Raw genomic sequence first — 21879 nt, 5'->3', positions numbered from 1 at the left:
TGCAGCCTGTGGGGTTTTCCCTGACTGGGAACGAGAATAAAACCTGTTAAATGTGACAGGTAGCCAATCAGAAAGCAGGGTGACGTAAGAACAGAGGGGAATCACAAACAGATGACATATCGCTCAACTATGAGTCCGGTGGATATCGGAGATGATATGTGCACATAAAGCGGCTGCTCCCTTCGTCTTTTATCCACCGCCTTTTCTTTTTGTTACGTCTTTTATCTCTTAAAACGAGTACACAAACTATCACTACTGCTACTACATCATCATCCGTGTTTGGTTATTCTAAATTTCCGTATGCTATTTTGGGGGTTTTACTGGATTATCCTCTGGAGTCGGGATGTTCGTGACTGGACTCGGTTCCTGCCGTGTGGCTGGAAACACAAACCGATCGAACCTGTTGGACTTTTATCAGCTCTGTGGTCACAGAGGTTTGGATAATCGGCCGACAATTCTTAAATCTTGCCGTCTAAACTAGACTTCAGACTCACAAGCTCTACTCCTCTCCTCTCGACCACTGCCCAAACGCTCTGACTCTGGTCGCTATGGTAACGTGTACATATCGCTTCAAAATAAGATACAGATGTGCCACAAAAACAAACATTTTACTTTCGTGAAAATTTTAACTCACGATAATGACTAACGGGAGCCCTGAGCTTGTTTCTCTGCAACGAGACGGTCCCATCTGGGAGTGATGAGAGACAATGACACCCGAAGTGTTGCTTATATCCACAGCCTGCTTGGTCTCTACGTGGCAAAGCAGCTTGAAGCTTCATTGCCTCATTAGCAGCCGGTCGCCGCAAGTTACGCAGAGCGGCTTGTAATGTGGGACTCACCTACCGGTCCAGGATAAATCCATTCTCCTGTCTCTTCTCTGGGCCTTTTCCCCTTTGCAAAGAAACTTTCCAAAGACATCTGATTCGTTTCTTACTCATTTTGCTGCTTGTGGGCTCAATGTTGGCGCGCAAGTAACCGAGAGAATCCGGTTAAAGGATTTTCGAAATAAAAGATCCTCCAGACTCAAATAATACATAAAACGGAAATATTTAATTATTTCTTACGCGGCCCGGTGCCAATTGGTCCACGAACCCGTACCGGGCCGTGGACCGGGGTTGGGGATCACTGCTTTAAATGCTCTGGCCTGATCAACTCCGCATATCCAACAGTTTTTCTTTGACAAGAGATCCCGCAAAGGCTTGTCTGGCTCTAACTGTGGAATAAACTTCCCCAGCTGGTTAACCATAACAAGGAAGCTTTTTAGTTCACTCTCCTTTCTTGGTTCTTTCATCTTTCTCACAGCTTCTGTTTTATTTGAATCAGGACTAACTCCATTAATGGAGATAATGTGGTCCAAAAATTTTACACTCTGCTTTGAAAGATCACATTTATCAATGTTCAGTGTAATACCAGCTTCTTGAATCTTTCCAAGAACGGTATGCAGACGAGCATCGTGCTCCTCCTGTGTTCTCCCCCACACTAACACATCGTCCATGTGGCAAACTACACCACCTAGTCCCTCTGTAACCTCTGTTACCATTCTGTTTTGGAAATGCTCAGGGGCAGAAGCTATACCAAAGGGTAGCCGTTTAAAATAATATCGGCTAAAAGGTGTAATGAAAGTTGTATATTTTGCTGTATCTTCAGTTAGCACTTATACCGTTAAACTTATCCTGGGGGTCAGATAGCAGAGGTCAGAGTGCAAAGGCAGTAGATCATGAATGTGCTGTAAATAAACTAAGGTGAGAAAAAGGGGCATCACACAATTCAAAAATTCAAGAAAAACCATTAAAAACTGCCAAGTTTTGTTGGCAGCCATTTTGTCTCCAACCTGTAGACTGAGGGAAATCCCAGGGGCCCTGGGGCCCAAACCACATGACCAGAGGTGAAGAGCCCAGGACCAACCATGGCAACAGACAAGCAGTACCGCCTCTGAGTCTCAGCCCGACTTCACATGTGATGTTCCATTTGCCCCATCAGAAGCTGTCCAGGGCAGCATTCAGTCCCGCTGTGCAGAAAAATCTGGACAAAGTTTGTGGCCCTCCTTGACAGAGCGAGGGGGAGACAGAGAGATACAGCAGATGAGTCATTGTTTTCAAACCTTCGTCTCACGTCAGGCAAAATCCGGTGGTCTTTTCTGCCATAGGAGACCCTCAGAAACGACGGCTGGGTCTCGTCCTTTAGCCTGGTGTTTCCTCAGAGATCAGATCCTGTAAGCTGTAATCCGTCCTCACGTGACAACAGGAAAAATCAATCCAACTTCACTGACCTCTGTAGAAGCTGTAAGAATCGTCCACTAGGTCTTTGCTCTCAAACAGCAGTCCAGCAGAAGATGGTACAATTCATATGTGTAGAAAGTGCAAATGTCCAAGTAAACGCGGCTAAGAACAGCAGAGGCCTGAAGCCGAAGCCAGAGACCTTTCTCCTCACCTCCTCGCACGGCCCTGAGCCCGCAAAACCCGGCCCCCACGGTCCCCATCAGACCACAGGACTACTAGAGTAAAACACAAAGTAAATTCAGAAAATAGAAGTGTATGCCACCTTTTGCTCACATAATTATAAATTAAATGTCTTTTCTGTAGCTTGTGATGAAGATTTTGTTTCTTTTGTTGTTCCAGCCAGGCTCAGGGTCACTGGAGCGGCTCAGATAACGTCCACTGCCTCAGTCCCTGAGCTCCAAAGAAAAGATTAAAATAGAAATGCGTTAAGATGATGCACCCTCAGATGTTTCAGAATTAACTGGTTGTGGAATCAACTCCTCTCAAAAATTAAACTCTAAGAAATTATTAAAATGCAAGCAAAATTTAGTATTTCCAGCTTCGTACACTTTTCATAAATTGGTTATTCAAATGCATATGTGAACTAATCAATTCAATATTGTCCAATTTTACACAAAAGCATCCCTGTGATATTGCCACGCTTTGAGACAACCAGTTAAATTTCCTTAATAATTTAGGTCAAAAAGAAAACTGTAATCAAATATTATTTATTCCATTAATGAAAATATTACCATTATCCTGATACTTTTCAAAACAGCTGAGGTATTTACCTGGAGGCTGTCTGTTTAACAGGTCGCCTCCTTTCTTCTGCACCATGTATTCTATTCCCCTTTTTTGTTTTTCTCTTTCTCCCTTATTTTGATATTCGTCATGCTTTGCCAAATAAGTTATTAATGCTTCTATTTGCTCACTGAGCGTAATGCGTGGGCCAATGCCCCACTTTTGGTCGGTCAAATTTCTCCTTTTCAAGTTCACCCTCCATCTGTTTAGGCTCAAAATTTAGGCTAAAAAAATCACCTCTCTTTTCTTTTTCTCTTTTTTTTTGCAGTTTTGCTGGCACGGCGGTGAGGAAATCAAACACAGCAGACAAAACCAGACAAAATCAAAAACCTCCCACAGATTATAATTTCCCAATGTTGACCATGGTTTTAAAACACATTGCAATAAACAGAAAAGAGTACACTTCAACACATAACGTCTGCTCAGCGGCAGAAGCTTACACACACAGCTGACAGACACACACACACAGCTTTACACAGAAATGGATCCACCCTTTTCAACTCCTATTTTTGTCCTCTTTTTAACACTTATTACTTCACTTATTACTCTATGGAAAAGGGATCCCCAAACTTTTTCCTGTGAGGGCCACATAACTTACCTTCACGGGTGGGGGGCTGGAGTCAGTTTGTTACAGAAAAAGTGACGATTGCAGGAGTGCCTAAATGTAAAAATGTATTGTTTTCAGAAAGCACAATCAAATAACATTCTCTGGGTTCTTCACAGAACAAGTCAGGAAATAAATAATAACACTATTAATGAAATAAATAATAACCAAACAACCCTGTCTGGGTTCTTCACAGAAAAAATCCAGGAAGGATTATAGTCCGTATTTTCCCAACTATGAGCCGCACCGGACTATAAGCCACAACCCCTAAGTTTTGTTTTTTTAACCAGTAAACATACACATATAAGCCGCAGATATCTCTGCCACTCCAGGTTTTCCACAACGATGCAGCAGCAGCAGAGGGGGGCTGACACCCAAAATTGGAGTTATAACAGGTCAATTAAATATCACATTTATTAGGGTTGAAAAAGAAAAAGTTGCCAAGATTAGATTTAACAGAACTGATTACGGTAGTTTCCGAACGGTAACTAACAGTAAAAGTGCTGATCCTTCGTGTCTTCTACTAGCTTGTGCTAAATCAGTGGTCCCCAACCTTTTTATTATCGCGGACCGGTCAAGACTTGAAAATTTTGTTGCGGCCCAAGGGGTTGAGGGGGAGGGGGTGGGGCACGGTCAGATAAGGCTTCTGCATGTTGGTGTTCCCACTAAATACTGAATAATATGCCCTATTTGGGTTGTCTTGGCCCTTTTATTGCAGCCTGTGAGGTTTTCCCTGACTGGGAACGAGAATACAACCTGCTGAATGTGACAGGTAGCCAATCAAAAAGCGCGGTGACGTAAGAACAGAGGGGAATCCTAAACAGCTGACATATCGCGCAACTGAGAGTCCGGTGGATATCGGAGATGATATGTGGAAATGTTTATTATTAAATCTAAAGGTCATTATTGTTTATTCAGTTAAAAATGTTAACTATGAAAAAACATTCACCTCCAAATCATAGTGCAGCAAATAGAGCGGCTGCTCCCGTCGTCTTTTATCCACTGCCTTTTCTTTTTGTTACGTCTTTTATCTCTTAAAATTACTCCACAAACTTTCACTATTGCTTCTACATCGTCATCCGTGTTTGGTTATTCTAAATTCCCGTATCCTATGTTGGGGGTTTTACTGGATTATCCTCTGGAATCGGGATGTTCGTGACTGGAATCGGTTCGTGTTGCTCCTGCCTTGGACACACGAACCAATCGAACCTGTTGTTCTTTTATCAGCTCTGTGGTCACAGAGGTTTGGATAATCGGCCGACAATTCTTAAATCTTTCCGTCTAAACCAGTCTTAAGACTGACAAGCTCAACTCATCTCCTCTCGACCACTGCCCAAACGCTCTGACTCTGGTCGCTATGGTTACATTTATATATCCCTTCAAAATAACAGAAGCACCACAAAAACGAACATTTTACTTTCAAGAAAATTTTATCAACCTTTATTTAATTATTTATCCTATGGTGGACCGTTCTCAACGCTTTGTGTTTCTTGGGCAAGTCTCATATTGGCTATGCAGTTCTTTTCCGAGGGCAGTACTCCCCGAGGGTAAAACCGACAAAACCTAGCCTTCCCCGCGTCCGGCAGAAGGTTGGGGCGGCTAACTCCTGCTGCAAGCCTATCAACCTTTTAACTTTGACTCTTAACAACTTAATGTTTATATTTTAACTCTTAACTTAACTTTGACTCTTAACGTTTATATTTTAACTCTTAACAACTTAACTGACTCTTAACAACATAACATTTAGCTTTTAACTCTTAACTTAACTTTGACTCTTAACAACTTAACGTTTATATTTTAGCTTTAACTTTACTCCTATGAACTTGAAAGCAGTTAGACAGACCAATCAAAAGCAGTACGAACCACACCTGACAATGGATAATACTTGACAACTTAGGACAACTCAGTGACAAGCAGACAACATGGTGAACAGTACAGACAACGGCTGATGACTGAAATTTATACAGACCTGAGAAACAGTACAATGGTGTATATGTCCTTACCTTTCATGTGGGCCCTACACCATAGTACTGTTCTGGAAAGTCTGCGCCTGAACGGCCAGACCAATCTCTGCTCATGTGTCAACACAAACCATCCTCTGCTACCAACTGTTGAGAATGAAAATCCTGATCGATGAATCATAATTTGTATTGACGCATGGAGCATAAAATCGGCCAAGAAAAGCATCCAAACTTTACTTATTTTATTCACTTTCAGAGCTGAAAGGAGACGCTTTTACCATTACATTTGAGAAGAGTTTCTAAAAAAGTCTGTGCGGCGTCTGAGGAGAAGAAGGAGGTTAGCTGATTATATGGACTGAAGACACTCCCTGAAATCACATCATGTCTCTGTTTCTCTGATAAGTTTCTGTTTCTCTGAGGAATGAGCCTTAGTGTGTAACAGAATCAAAAATGTAACTCTTTACTATGGGCTATTTGTTTAACAGCATGTGACTCTTTCTCGACCTTGGTAAAGCGTCTCAGCGTCTTTAATGAAAATGGTTCAGCTCCCGGTTCCAGTCTGATGGAATAAGGCTGTCTCACCTCTCCAAGACCACTGCATAGCTTTGGATAACTAGTTTTTAATGTTTCAACAGTTATCTCATTTAATCTAGCTACAAGCTCCAGCTTCTGACTGGCTGGTCTACCCAAAAGTGCAGTTTGCAGGTGTTTCATAATATACACACTTTCCTGTATCTCATTTTCTCCTTTTTTTCATGAACATCTCAGAACAGACACGTTTGGGATGGGATGGGATGGAGAGCTGCCACACTTATAAAACTGAGAAATCTCCCTTTTATTATTTGTAGTAGTGTGCAACTTGGGTTGATATTTAGTCTTAGCATGCTTAACACTGCTTTTGTTCACCCTGTTGACAGATTTTCCATTTTTGGTCTCTGATCTGATATCACTGCGCAGACAGGATTGCTCCGTTCCACCTCTTCACTTTGTCTTGCTGAATTAATAGCCTTTTTCAGTGTCAAATCTGGGTCGAGCTGCATACGTTCAGATAACCTTTTATCCTACAGTCCCACCACCAGTCTGTCACAAATCAGTTCATCATGTAGCGCTCCATAACTGCAATGTTCTGCTAGCGCATACAGTGAAGTAACAAAGACATCTGCAGTTTCATGCTCCTCTTGTTTGCGCATGTTGAACCTGGCTTGCTCATAAATGACATTTTTCTTGACAACAAAGAAAGCTTGAAAACCATCACAAACTCCTTGATACATGTTTCTGTGAGCATCTGGTAACGCTAATCCCCGCAGAACATCATCTGCTTTGTCTCCCATGCAATAAATGAGCGTGTTAAGTTGGTTCTCCTCAGAACTAGACTTCAAGTTATTTGCCAGACGAAACCGTTCGAATCGTCTTATCCACTTGGCCCACTCCTGCGGCTTTGTGAAGTCGAAAGACTCTGGCGGCTGGATACTGAACGTTGCAGATGGACCAGCAGAACCATCTCTCTGTACGTCGTCCTCAGCCATGTCTCCGGTTGCCGAATAAAGTTGCAGCCTCACTCCTGACACCATGTCGTATTATTACAAAGAGAGCGCTGAGACAAACTGTATCATTGTGATTAGTTTATTTAGGATCACCAAACTTCCAGCATGGGCATTAACAAAGCAATCAGCGTCACCTGGACTACCTGAGCCTGGCGCTCTTTTATGATGTCATCACAGGTGGCCATTTGTAGTTTTTAACCATGCATAACATTAACACCACAACCTTGGACCGGTCCTGCATGAAGAGTGAGCCGCTGAGCACATCTTTGTTTTAATCTGCCTGGAATCCCCTGGTAGCCCCTATGCCAGTTCACCGATGCTTTTGGGATATTTTGATCTTTTTAACTGGCATGTTTGGCAATATATGCTGCGGTCCAAATAATTGGTACAATATTTTCACAGATATTTATGTGATGTTTTGTGAGCTCCAAATGCTGTGGGCCAAATCTTCCTTTAACAGTTGAGGTTCTGAGGTAACTTCTATTCACATCTGCTCACCTCCAGCCCAAATCCCGTCAGCAGCGGGTTTAACCCGCCTGGTAGTAATGTTAAGGAGAAGCAGAGAGCGAACAGAGAGCAGGTGGTACCAGGGATTTGAGATGTGTTGTGGTGACAGGGCGCAGATCTGCCCCCTTCCTCCTCACCATGGGCCCCGTGTCTTAACAACATGGAGGCAGAGGAACTGAGAATCCTCAGTCATTATTAGGACAAGGGGAGCCAGACTCATTAATTTTGCTAAATATTATTGAGGGGCACAAACAAGCCTCCTGATAAACAGATAAAAAAAGAAAAAAAAAGAAAACAAAACATATGGACACCTTATGCCTAAGCATGGTGTTCGTTATGGACAATCCATGACGAGCACAGAAGTCGAGCACAGAAGTCTAACAACAGAACACCACTCGGGTTCAGATCAGGGAGTCCATTTCTCTCAACCACACCCCTCCAGGTCTCACTGTCATTGTCCACATGAGCATTGCATGGTCCACTAGAACAAGGGGGTAATACTTCCTTGTTGTACAATAGCGAGGGGGACTCCAAAAAGGATGGGTAATCACAAACAGTCAGAACCTGGTCCCCCACTCGTATGCAAAGGGAGGCAACCCTCTAGTTCACGGGGGTGAATCCCAATGAACAGGGACCAAGATGGGGCCCAAGATGCCTCTCACCAGGGGCATCCTAAGAGTAGAGGAGTATCCAACTGCTTTCGTGAAGACTGATTCCAGAACCCGAGCTATGCATTGAGGCGAGACTGACTATTTTAGCCATAAACCTCTCAAGAGAGGTAACATTCCACGTCCTAAGAGCCAGCTTCTCTAACGGAGGATCAGATCATCAAGGTTCCTGCCCTCAGCTACCACATTTCCCCCACTGCACCTGACCCCTTTGGCCCCTCCCGCAGTTGGTGAGCCCATGGGAAGGGGAACCCATGTCTCAACTTTGGGCTGTGCCCAGCCGGGCTCCATGGGTTGAAGCCTTGCCACCAGGCACTCGCAAACATGCCCCACCTCCAGGCCTGGCTCCAGGGTGGGGCCCCAGTGATCCGTGTCCGGGCGAGGGAACACTGTTTCCAATGGTTGTATTCATCATAGAGAGTCCTTTGGGCTGCACTTTATCTGTTCCTCAACTAGAAGCTGTCTGCCTTTGGTGACCCTATCAAAGACGTGAAGCTCCTAACAGCATAGCTCCTAGGATCATTGGGACACTCAAACCCCACCACCATGATAAGTTGGGAGCCCATGGGGGGCTGTATTATAACAACCTTTAAAATGGTTCCAAAGTAAATCTCATGCAGGGCCTTGTGTTATGTGTAATTATAACTCTTGGTAATTCATTTCATAATTGATCACTGTTATCAATATGTGTATGAGACAGTTTCAACATTCAGTGTCCAATTAGTATAGTTAATACTTAGAACCGTAGGCTCATTATTTTAACGTCTTAATCTATATTTGTTGTTAGTAAAATGGCAGAACAAGTATTTAAATTGCTTTGCGTCGTATTGATTGGCTCACAGTGTATCGCTCTAGGCCAGGGGTGTCCAAACTTTTTGCAAAGGGGCCAGATTTGGTGTGTTAAAAATGTAGGGGGGCCGACCTTGGCGGACATTCTTTACATAGAACAGCAATATATTTAAACAAATTTCAGCAAGCCATTCTGTGTTTCACATTTGCTTTTTTATTTTAATTTCAGCGATCTTAAGAATGTCTTTTGGTTCATTTGAAACATGCATATCATATGCAATTGAATAATCACTTCACTTTTTTAACACTAACTTTTTTCTAATGGTTAAACAGAAGTAATTGTACTCTTGAGTGCAAATTACATTTGAAACATAAAAAAATATCTCACCATGGCAGTTCAATATTTACAGAATCTTTAAATAACAGAAATGAGCAAGTAATAGTCATATCAACAAGTGCAGGGCTCATTTTACATTAGTAACTATAAATGTTGATTACATTTTAAAAAGTTTATTATTCTGGAGTGAAAACTGAAAACTTGTCTGAATTTATGACTGATTTTGATCTTAAAAAATAATTTATTCAGAGACTTATTGTAAATGACAAATGACTTGTCTGCATTAATGTGATGGGTGATACTGAGATCTGGACTGCAGCACATAGGCCAGGTCATCTCAAAGACAGTGGTATTGATGCACAAGATGTCTCGTAAGTGAGAGTCCGTTAGCCGTGTCCTCACACGGCTCTTATTTAAGTTCATTACCGAGAATGTCGACTCACACAAATACGTCTACCCAAACAAGCTTAGCATTTTCTTACCAAATGCTTGAATCTCTCGAAACCTGTTCTTATCCAGCTGTCGGTTAAAGTTGGAGAGAAAGCTGCTGGTGCCGACCGCGGCTCTCTGCGTCACACTGCAGCTCAATGAGCTCCAGCTGCAAAAGGTCTGGAACATCATCTGTGTCCACGGAGAAAGGTGATGAAAAAAGAACGATCTTCTTCTCGATAGCTGCAAAATCCCAAAAGCGTTGTTTAAACTCTTCAGCCAGAGATGAAATATCTGATGCGTACCGACATTGCTCTGTGGGAATCTGGTCATGATTTCTTGCAGCGCTGAAAAGTGTGCAGTATTGGGTTGGGTCGGCGACAGGTGTCTTTCAAACAGTTGCAGCTTGGTTCCAAAGGCTTTGATGTGCGAATATAGTTGGCTTATGACTGCGTCTGGTCCCTGGAGACTGGTGTTCAGGACATTAAGGTGCTTTGTAATATCAACTAGAAAACCCCAAATCAGCCAGTCACATAGGGTCACTTAGTTCTTGCATAGGTTGTCCTTTTTCAGCCAAAAACTCACCAATTTCTTGCCTAAGAAAATAGAAGCGTGACAATGCAGAACCCCGACTGAGCCATCTCACGTCATTGTGATAGACAACATCTCCATATTCCGCATGAATCTCGCTTAGAAACTGTTGGAACTGACAGTGGCATAGCGCTCTGGAGCGGATTTAGTTCTCGCCGGTTCCATAACACAGGGCTTAAAGTAAAAAAAAATCCTGAGCCTGAAACTTATAGTTATGATAGAAATTTACTATAGCGTTGCTATTGCCACAGTTTAATAAAAAGTGTCTTTGAATAGTGCAACAATTGCTTCTAAAAATACAATTAACAAGCTAAACACTCAAACTTAAATAAGACTTTAGTACATTTCAACTCAAAACAAAATGTAAAATGTCTGTGCCGAAAAGGTTTGACTTACAGGCAAAAATCCCTCAATATTAAATAAGAGTCCTTTCAGTCTGTCATGTTGGGGGGTAGTTTACGAACCCACATGCGAGAACACAACCAGACAGGCAGTAAGGTTACAATGATTTTATTGAAAGGTAAGGAGGTGAGTTCTGGAACTGCGGACCGGGTCGTCTGACTGTCAACAGGGGAGCACAGGGTTAGACAGAGCGCTGTGATGAATTGAATGATGACGACTGAGGAGGGCTTACTTGGAAGGAGGATGAAGAAGATGGAGTGGAGTGAGAACGGTAAGTAATCCTGGAACGGTCAGGTGACTTCACCTGAGGTGACAGCCTGGAGCTAGGTCTGTCGGAGGATGTTCTCCGGGAACGGTGAGTAATCCTGGAACGGTCAGGTGACTTCACCTGAAGTGACAGCCTGGAGCTAGGTCTGTCGGAGGTTGCTCTCCGGGAGGGTTCGGGCGCGGGTCTCCTGACCCGTGGCGTCCCGAAGGGGAATCCACCGGAGACGGATCGACAACAGGGAGCAGTACGCACACACACTCGGGGTTGGCGACAGCCGGTAACACCGGCTTCGTCGAGGGAGGACACAGACGGGAGGATCTCACGAGGGGTGGCGTCTAGGCCGGTAATACCGGTAGCGTCGAGGGAGGACACAGAGGGAGATGATCCACGGAGGGAAAGGCACACTCACTCAGAAGCCAGCAACGATGGAACGAACCAGAGCAACGAGGAGGCGGCGGAAGAATCTGACGAGGAAACAACAGGGGTTAGATCCAAAGAATACTCAGAGGGCCTAGTTCTGGAACGTAGTGTTACCAATGCGAGCAAACACTCAGGCGGTGAGATGAAGTGGAGCCGCTGCTTATATCCACCGTCAACGCCTCCTCAACAAGCTGCAGGTGTGTATACGGGTTGACCCAGGCGGCTTCTCAGGGGTGGAGAGGTGGTGCCTTCTGGTGGACACCAGGCGTAATGCCGGTTCCAACCAGGATGGAAGACAAACAAAAGACTAACAAACAAAAAACATAACTGGGGAAACACGGATCCTGACAGTACCCCCCCCTCAACGGACGCCACCTGGCGGCCGATCAGAGGACGAGGGCTGAGAGTCCCAAAAATCTCTTATGAGGGTGCGGTCAACAATGAAGGAACCGGGAACCCAGGACCGTTCCTCGGGACCGTAACCCTCCCAGTCCACCAGATATTGGTAGCCGCGCCCACGTCGCCGGGAGGCGAGGAGCCGGCGGACAGAGAAGATCGGTTGACCATCAGTGTCCAGGGTGGGTGGAGGGGGCTCGGCCGGAGGGCAGAGCTCACTGGAGACGGAAGGTTTGATTTGGGACACGTGGAAGGTAGGGTGGACACGAAGGGAAGGGGGAAGGCGGAGCCGCACCGCCGAGGGTCCCACCAGCGCCAGGATCTCGAACGGGCCAATAAACCTGGGGGACAGTTTTCGGGACATGGACTTGAGAGGTATGTCATGAGTGGACAACCATACCTTTTGTCCGACGGAGTATGTCGGGGCAGGGGTCCGTCGTCGGTCAGCTCTCCTTTTATTGATGGCAGATGTATTATTGAGGGCGGCAATGGCGTCCTTCCAGATCTTGTGTGTCTTGCGAATGTGGTGTTGGACGGAGGTGACCGAGGTGTTAACTTCGTCGGAGGGAAGGAGCGGTGGTTGGTAGCCCAGAACTATCTCAAAGGGTGAGAGACCTGTGGCGGAGGAAATGTGGCTGTTGTGTGCGTACTCTACCCAATGAAGAAGTTGGGCCCAGTCATCGGGGTTGGAGGAGGTGAGGCATCGCAGGGTGGTTTCCAGTTCCTGGTTCATCCGCTCAGTTTGTCCATTTGTCTGGGGATGATACCCGGAACTGAGGGCCACTTTAGCCCCCAACGCGGAGCAGAACTGACGCCAGACCTGGGAAACAAACTGGGGTCCACGGTCGGACAGAATCTCCTGCGGAATACCATGGAGCTTGAATACATGCTTGAACAGCAGCTTAGCGGTCTGAGCGGCGGTGGGTAGTTTCCTGAGTGGTATGAGGTGACAAGCCTTGGAGAAACGGTCAATTATGGTGAAGATGGTGGTCATACCTTTGGAGCTGGGGAGTCCAGTAACGAAGTCCACTGCGATGTGGGACCATGGGCGTTTGGGTATTGGTAGTGGCTGTAAGAGACCTGCGGGGGGTTGGTTAGAAGATTTGTTTCGTGCGCAGATGGCGCAGGCAGACACGTATTCTTTAACGTCTTTGTGAATGGATTCCCACCAGAATCTGCGGTTTATCAGCCCTATAGTGCGGCTGATACCGGGGTGGGCCGAAAACTTGGAGGCATGAATCCAATGAAGAAACTGAGAGCGGACTGCGGGAGGAACAAACAATTTTCCAAGCGGGCAGGACTCAGGAGGAGGTTCAGTACCTTGCGCCTGGCGGATTATGTCCTCTATCTCCCAGGTGACCACGCCTATGGTGCAGCTGGGAGGAAGGATAGGGACGGGAACATCCTCTGAGTCGTCAGCGGAGTAGACTCGGGATAGAGCATCCGGCTTGGCGTTCTTGGACCCTGGGCGATAGGAGATAGAGAGGTTGAAACGTGAGAAAAATAGAGACCAGCGCGACTGGCGCGGATTTGACCTCTTGGCCGTCTGGAGGTAGGAAAGATTTTTGTGGTCAGTCCAAATGATTACGGGGTGTTCCGCTCCCTCGAGCCAGTGTCGCCACTCCTCTAATGCCAATTTGATGGCGAGCAGTTCTCGGTCCCCCACATTGTAGTTCTTTTCAGCGGGTGAGAGCCTGCGGGAAAAGAAGGCACAAGGGTGTAATTTATGATCCTGGCTGGTGGTTTGTGACAAGACTGCCCCCACCCCAGTGTCAGATGCGTCAACCTCGACCACAAACTGCTTACTGGGGTCAGGCTGGATAAGAACAGGTGCTCTAGCGAAACGAGATTTTAGCTCTACAAAAGCTGCCTCGGCTTGCGGGGTCCAGGAAAAGACCCTTTTAGTGGAGGTGAGAGCCGTCAGGGGGGAGGCGGTCTGGCTGTAATTGCGGATGAACCTTCTGTAAAAGTTGGCGAAGCCCAGGAAACGTTGGAGCTGTTTCCGGGTTTCAGGCTGGGGCCAGTCCAGGACTGCCTTCACCTTATCCTCTGCTGCCCTTACTTGACCGCTCTCTAGGACATATCCTAAGAAGGTGACTGATGGGAGGTGGAACTCGCATTTCTCAGCTTTAACATAAAGTCTGTTCTCTAATAGCCTTTGTAGCACCAGGCGGACATGTTTCTGGTGCTCAACGAGGGTCTGAGAATAAATCAGTATATCATCTAGATATACGAAGACAAAAACGTTAATGAAGTCACGAAGAACATCATTAACCAGGGCTTGGAAAAAGGATGGCGCGTTGGATAACCCAAAGGGCATGACCAAGTACTCGTAGTGGCCCATAGGAGTCTTAAAAGCGGTTTTCCATTCGTCGCCTTCTCTAATCCTGAGCAGGTGATAGGCATTTCTGAGGTCTAACTTAGAAAATATGGTAGCCCCCTGGACGGGCTCGAATGCTGAGGAGAGAAGTGGCAGCGGGTACTTATTCTTAACGGTGATCTGGTTGAGTCCTCTGTAATCAATGCATGGTCTTAGGGAACCGTCCTTCTTCCCCACGAAGAAGAAGCCGGCCCCCAGCGGGGAGGAAGAAGCGCGTATGATGCCTGCAGCCAGGGACTGGTTGATATAATCCTCCATGGTTTGACGCTCGGCCCTGGAGATGTTGTAAAGCCTGCTGTTCGGTAGAGGAGCCCCGGGCAGGAGGTCGATGGCGCAGTCGTAAGGTCTATGGGGCGGTAAGGAAAGAGCTTTGTCTTTACTAAAGACCATCATTAAATCATGGTACTCACTGGGTACGCCGGAGACATCTGGGGGAGTCCTGTCATCAGGGGTAGGACTTAAGCCCTGTACTGGCACGGCGGAACGGAGACAAGTGGAGTGGCACTTGGTGGACCAAGAGGCAACCCTGCCTTCCACCCAATCGATGTGGGGGTTGTGAGTAAACAACCAATTGAAACCCAAAACTATGGGTGAGCTGCATGTGGGGAAAACATAGAACATTATTTCTTCAGTATGATTACCAGATATGAGGAGACGGAGAGGTTTGGTCCGGTGGGTGACTTGGGGTAGGTTTTTCCCGTCCAAGGATGACACTCGTAGAGGTGCAGGTAACTGTTCCACCTCGACGGAGAACTGGCGCACTATATCCGTGCTAATCAAGTTCTGCTCACACCCTGAGTCGATGAGGGCCGATAAGGGCAGAGAATCATGGTGAGAAAAAAGGGTGACTGGAATAATGAGGCGGGGTCTGGTCAAGGTGGGTTCCGGCAGCTTCCCCGCGCTTACCGCCGGACCTGTGAGTTTAAACGGAGAGGACAGTTAGCTATCATGTGGTTTGGTTCCCCGCAGTAAATGCATAGCTTAGAGCGTATCCTTCTCTGGCGCTCCTCGGGTGTAAGTCGGGTGTTTCCCAGTTGCATGGGTTCTGGCTCATGAGCGGGAGGAGAAGGAGGTAGCAACTGCTGGGGGTCTGAGCGGCTTCCGGCTCTGGAGACTCGGGGGGGTGAAACCTGTCGGCCTCGTTCCCGTACCCTGGCACGGATACGATTATCTAACCTTATGGCTAGGTTAATGAAATCGGTCAATGACTGAGGTTCATCTAGCGTGGCTAGCTCGTCCTTTATGTGCTCATTTAAACCGTGGAAGAAGGCACTTTTGAGTGCGGTGGCATTCCAGCCTGAAGCGGCCGCTCTAATTCGAAAATCTATGGCGAAGTCTGAGACGCTTCTCCTACCTTGTTTGAAGCCATGTAGTTCTCTAGAGGCGGCCGTTCGTTCGGTTTCCTGGCAGAAAACCTGCTTAAATTCTGCCAGAAACTCAGGGTAGGTACATCCATAGTTAGCTGCCTCGGAGAATCGGGCTTCAGCCCACTCTAGGGCTCGGCCAGAAAACAGGGATAAAAGAAATGAAATCTTGGAACTGTCGTGCGGAAAGCTCTGTGGTGAATGGTTAAATACAATTGTACATTGTAGGATGAATCCCTGAACCTTGCTTACGTCACCAGAGAACCTTTCGGGAGTAGCAGGGCGGATATCTGAAAACCTGGAGTGGGGAGGTGGATCTGGAGTTGCTGGAGGGACCGACGAGGACGTGGAGTGGTGATCGGAAACCTGTTGAGTTGAATTCTGTAGGAAAGTAGAAAGTTCAGTTAATCGTCGGTTTGTTTCGGCTTGGTGGTTTCCCAGCTCTCTCAGAGCTGCGTCGTGGGACTGAATTAATGCATGTTGATCTGATAACGCCCGTCTGATAGCGTCCGCGGAGGTCGTGAGTTGGCCTGAGTGTTCTGTCATGTTGGGGGGTAGTTTACGAACCCACATGCGAGAACACAACCAGACAGGCAGTAAGGTTACAATGATTTTATTGAAAGGTAAGGAGGTGAGTTCTGGAACTGCGGACCGGGTCGTCTGACTGTCAACAGGGGAGCACAGGGTTAGACAGAGCGCTGTGATGAATTGAATGATGACGACTGAGGAGGGCTTACTTGGAAGGAGGATGAAGAAGATGGAGTGGAGTGAGAACGGTAAGTAATCCTGGAACGGTCAGGTGACTTCACCTGAGGTGACAGCCTGGAGCTAGGTCTGTCGGAGGATGTTCTCCGGGAACGGTGAGTAATCCTGGAACGGTCAGGTGACTTCACCTGAAGTGACAGCCTGGAGCTAGGTCTGTCGGAGGTTGCTCTCCGGGAGGGTTCGGGCGCGGGTCTCCTGACCCGTGGCGTCCCGAAGGGGAATCCACCGGAGACGGATCGACAACAGGGAGCAGTACGCACACACACTCGGGGTTGGCGACAGCCGGTAACACCGGCTTCGTCGAGGGAGGACACAGACGGGAGGATCTCACGAGGGGTGGCGTCTAGGCCGGTAATACCGGTAGCGTCGAGGGAGGACACAGAGGGAGATGATCCACGGAGGGAAAGGCACACTCACTCAGAAGCCAGCAACGATGGAACGAACCAGAGCAACGAGGAGGCGGCGGAAGAATCTGACGAGGAAACAACAGGGGTTAGATCCAAACAATACTCAGAGGGCCTAGTTCTGGAACGTAGTGTTACCAATGCGAGCAAACACTCAGGCGGTGAGATGAAGTGGAGCCGCTGCTTATATCCACCGTCAACGCCTCCTCAACAAGCTGCAGGTGTGTATACGGGTTGACCCAGGCGGCTTCTCAGGGGTGGAGAGGTGGTGCCTTCTGGTGGACACCAGGCGTAATGCCGGTTCCAACCAGGATGGAAGACAAACAAAAGACTAACAAACAAAAAACATAACTGGGGAAACACGGATCCTGACACAGTCAATGTTTTAGCAAGTAATTTAGAACATGCAACATTACCAACTAAATCAGTTTCTCAACCTTTTTCAGGCCAGCGCCCCCCCAGCCTTTATCCAGGTCCCTCACCGCCCCCACCAAAGAATTTGTAGGCTACTTTGCACTGACTATTATTTGATTAATAATATAACCATCACATTGTAGATGTTTTGATTTTTATGCTTGTTTCTGTATTTATCATCAAAAATAATTTCCCAGAGAACAAAGAAGTCATGGGAATAGAAATTATTTTCACAGGCGTTTAAGAAAAATGCAATGAACATTCAAGTTAAAATTTTTATGCCTAACAGCAGCCAGTCAGAGTGGAAAAATATTCTTGTTCTGTGTCATTTTCTAGTTGTTAAATATTCCACAAAATGACCAGATAAAAGATGTTCAACATGCCAGTTTAAACTTTGAACTATTTGCAAAACGACTGAGCTCTGCAACATTAAAACATGGATAGAACTGTAACTACATTAATCATAACTCTTCTTCTCTTCAGTGTTTGTCAGTTTCTGGTGGTGCAGCTCTGTGCTGCCTTCAGGAGAATGGGACATCAGAGTATCATCCATAAAATTTCACCCACATGGCATTTATTGTTCAAACCAGAGCTTTCAGTGGAAAAACTAAAGTTCCAGATCCTTTTAATGCCATAGAAATATGAGACAGAAACATGGATTATATCTTTATATAGACCTGTCTATTGATTATAGATTAATAGTTTTACTGGACAGAAATTACAAAGAACAAATCTGGTTCTTAATCAAATCCTAATGAGTCAAATTGAAAGTGTCATGGAGTCATCAGCCTCATGACATTAACACTGACATGAAAAATAATACTGAAGAAATAAATATATTAAAAATAATTAAAAACATAAGTGATCAGTTCTTTACTGTTATGGTCTGTAAGATATATTTATTCTCAGTACTAGATGTGGTCTCAACAAACCCATGGCACTTCAACAATATTATTTTACCTTTTATCTGGAAATAGTGTCTGTTTATTCTTGCCATCCAGTCTCTGTTTTAATTATTGCTCTAAAGGTCTTGCCATACCAGTTTATTCCTCTGTATTTACTTTAGTTTCTTAGTTTATTCTTGCATTTTGTTCTTCATTCATTTCCATTTAGTTTCCTTTGATTAGTATTATCCTCTCTTGGTTTATTGCTATGTCCACTTTAGTTTCTTTCCAGTTGCTAAATTTATTTTATCGTTTATTGACCATCAGTAATCTTCACTCATCACCTGCTGCGCCGCCTAATTGTCATGTGTTTCACATCATGTGTTGATTTTTCACTGTTCAGCGTCGGATTCTCTGTTTTTATGCCATAATTCACATCTAGTTCTTCGCTCCATTTTATGTCCCGCTTCTCCTGTTTCAGAGTTTTCCAATGTGCGCGTAGTTTTTTTTGTTTGTTTTGTTTTTACCCCCTAAGGTGCAGGGGGGGGAAGGCAGACTGGCATAAACCTTTTAAAACAACGGGAACAATTTCTGTATTCTGATTATTGAAATTTAAAAGTGCTGTATTGTTCTGTCACCCCCGTTTCATACCGGACCACTTACAGCTCCGTGTTAACGCTATAAAATGAACGCTCTCTGTCGTGGTATCACCCATCGAGGGATTTCTTTATTTAAATGGGTTCATTTTTCAGAGTGATACAAAGTGAGGGTATTGTGATTTTAGCAATTACATGTTTATAAGAGCGATTTTCTGTTGTCCTTACATGGAAGCGGGCAGCATCCAGAGGGACAATAAAACACTTTTTAATATAAGTGTATTATATTATCATGTCAAGGCACCAGCCTTGACATGATCACATAATTGCCAAAACATATGTACAGAAATCCTCAATAAAACATAAAATATTAGAAAATCAGACACCAGACAAAGTGAATCACAGCAACGTCATCAGCCGGTGTAACGCTGACCTGATGGTGAAGCTACTAGCAGGAGAGGAGTTGCGCCAAAAGCTACAAACACTGAATAGAAGAAGAGCTGCCATCGATACAGTTGCAGCCAGGCATGGTTTAATGTTACACAATACAGTTTTACCAAGTCGCTCAAAATCTAAACTGGTATTGTTGTGCATTTAAGGTTTATGTTCGACCAAACGCCCCCCAAAGGATAGCGCTATGTGTGGCGGAATTACGGTACTGCAAATTTAGATGTGTCGCCGCCGACTACGTTCCGGTCTAGAAGGGTCTGGGAGACTACAGTTTGGTTGAGGTGGACCGTTTGGTCAAAAGCCGGAAATCCGGCCCCCGGCCGGAACTCTTTAAGCCCTGCATGACATGTTCATATTGGAGATGTTCAGCACATAGAACTTGCTGATGAATGATACAATGGAGTTTTACAGCTTTACCCCCTTCTTCACTTACTTTGTTACTTATTAGTGTTGCTAATTCACTTCGTTCGCCAGTCATGGATGGTGCGCCGTCTGTAATAATCCCAGTAATTTTATTCCACGGGAGTTTCATGTCATCCACAAAAACAGAAGAGAATAAATCTGTTCCTCTCGTTTGGTTTTTCAGGCTCTTCAGGTCAAGTAGCTTATTCGGTAACGTTCATTTCGTTGTCCACTCCTCTCAAAAAAAATAAGTAACTGAGCAGTGTCAGAGGCGTCTGTGCTTTCGTCGTAAGCTAGCAAAAAAAAAGTCAAACTCCTTTCCTCTGACTCCCAGTTGTCTTTTGATGTCTGATGACACTTCTTCAACCCTGAGTGCCACATTGTTACGTGCCAGGCAGACTTTGGCAAACTCTTGCTGCTTCTCAGGACAGATTTTCTTCACGATAGTCATCACGCAGTCTTTGATAAATTCACCCTCGGTGAAAGGTTTGCAATACTTTGCGATCATGGCTACCTCGTAACTAGCCTTTGTAGCTTCTCATTTGACTCTCGGGCTCTTGCAAAAATATTGCTGCTGTGAGATTAAACTAGCTTCAAGCTGCTTCCGTTTTCTAGCTGCGTTCCTTCCCTGTGATCTTGTCGTATATGTCAGTATGTCTCGTTTGGTAATGTCGCTTCACATTGAACTCTTTAAAAAAACAGCCACAGTCTCTTTACAAATGAGGCAGACACAGTTGAAATTAGACATAGTATAATTTCCACTCATCCTTGAACCGTCGGCCCTTGCAGTCAACTTTCCTTTTTTTGTTGATAGTCGCCATTTTAGAAAATTGAGGGGAAAGAGTCACCCGGGCTGCTGCCCTCTAGTGGGTAAATGAGGAACAGCATTTAGTGTGTAAGCTACGCCATATGCAGGTAACAGTACTGCTGCCCGATGTATTAATTCTACGTGCGGGCCAGACATTATTAATTTTATGACAGAGGCTGCGGACCAAATGAAATTTGACCACGGACCGCATTTGGGCCCCGGGCCGGACTTTGGACATGCCTGCTCTAGGATCTCTGCAGGTATTTCCTCTGTTTATTTATTCTGGCTGTTTCTTATTCAGTTCTTACATGGAGAGATGAAAAACAAGTATGTCTTAGTCATTAATCGAGTTGCTCAACGTTGTCTGTGCATCAAGTAGGGATTAGCATTCTGTGGGTCCATCTGTTCAGTTAATTCTCGGTTTTAATTTGATTGTAAATCTGTTGTTTTTCTCTAGATTTTCTGAGAAATCTAAATGGTTACGTGTCTTACATCCACTGTCACTATTACATTAGGATATGAGAGCCTCTAGGCCTAAATCCCATGTCACCCTCTGCCCTCTCCACTAAGCCTTGTTTGGTGTGCATGATGTCCTGATTCCTTTTAGGATTTATGTGGAGAAAAAATGCTGTTTTTTTAATATTCTTTAATATTCTGGGTCATATTTGACATAAGTGATTTCCTAGAAAGAAAAATTAATTATTTTTTTGTAAAAAAAAAATAAAAATAAAATTAAATAAATAAATAAATAAAAGGCTTTAGCATAAAGTTTGTATTGTTTGTTATTCTGATCACAAACTGATTCACAGGATTGAAAACATTGTTTTCTTGTATTTCTCCACTTAGTTGGCACACACTTTTTCTGTAGAGACTTAATAACTGAGTATTAGCTGCAGTGAACAGTTCCAGAGGTTTTTAACATTTCTTTACTGCTGACTGTAAATATGGTCAAGCTTAGATAAGTAGTTAATATCTTGTTACTTTTTCTTTTCTTTTGAAGATCAGTGTCTTTCCCATTTTGTAGAGTTGTTAAGAAGAATGAACTTGTGTACCCAGTGATATTTATGCCCTAAAGAAGCTGAAAGTCAACGGTAACAAAGTATTCTTTGGCAGTCTGATCAACTTAAAAAAAGTTAAGTATAACTTAAAAAATACTTGCATTAAATTTGTTTTATAGGAATTTTAATTGAATAAAAAACAATTACCTCAATTTCTCAAATGAATAAAAATGCTATTTTGTTTTTCTACATTTTTCATTGTGGTATTATGCTACTACCAAAATAGATTTAAGCCTTTCTAAACACGGTAGTCTAAATTCCAGCTATTATTGTTTATTGCAATTAATTCATTTTTCTTAGATCGAGAAAGAATTAGGTTTGTCCATATTTAATATATCTAACGACCACAACAAATGTTCCCTGTGCAGTTTCTGCTAGA

General features: G+C 44.7%; 1 protein-coding gene across 1 annotated transcript in view; it reads left to right on the top strand.

The window, feature by feature from the left end:
• The window catches only part of psmg1 (proteasome (prosome, macropain) assembly chaperone 1), a 46417-nt gene that overhangs the window by 21659 nt on the left and 2879 nt on the right, over positions 1-21879 (top strand). The window lies entirely within an intron of this gene.

The sequence above is a fragment of the Poecilia reticulata genome, chromosome 14, assembly GCF_904066995.2.
Source record: "Poecilia reticulata chromosome 14, P_reticulata-male-v2, whole genome shotgun sequence".
NCBI lineage: Eukaryota > Metazoa > Chordata > Actinopteri > Cyprinodontiformes > Poeciliidae > Poecilia > Poecilia reticulata.
Note: the sequence above shows the minus strand (reverse complement) of the source record. Positions and strands in the feature narration are given on the sequence as shown.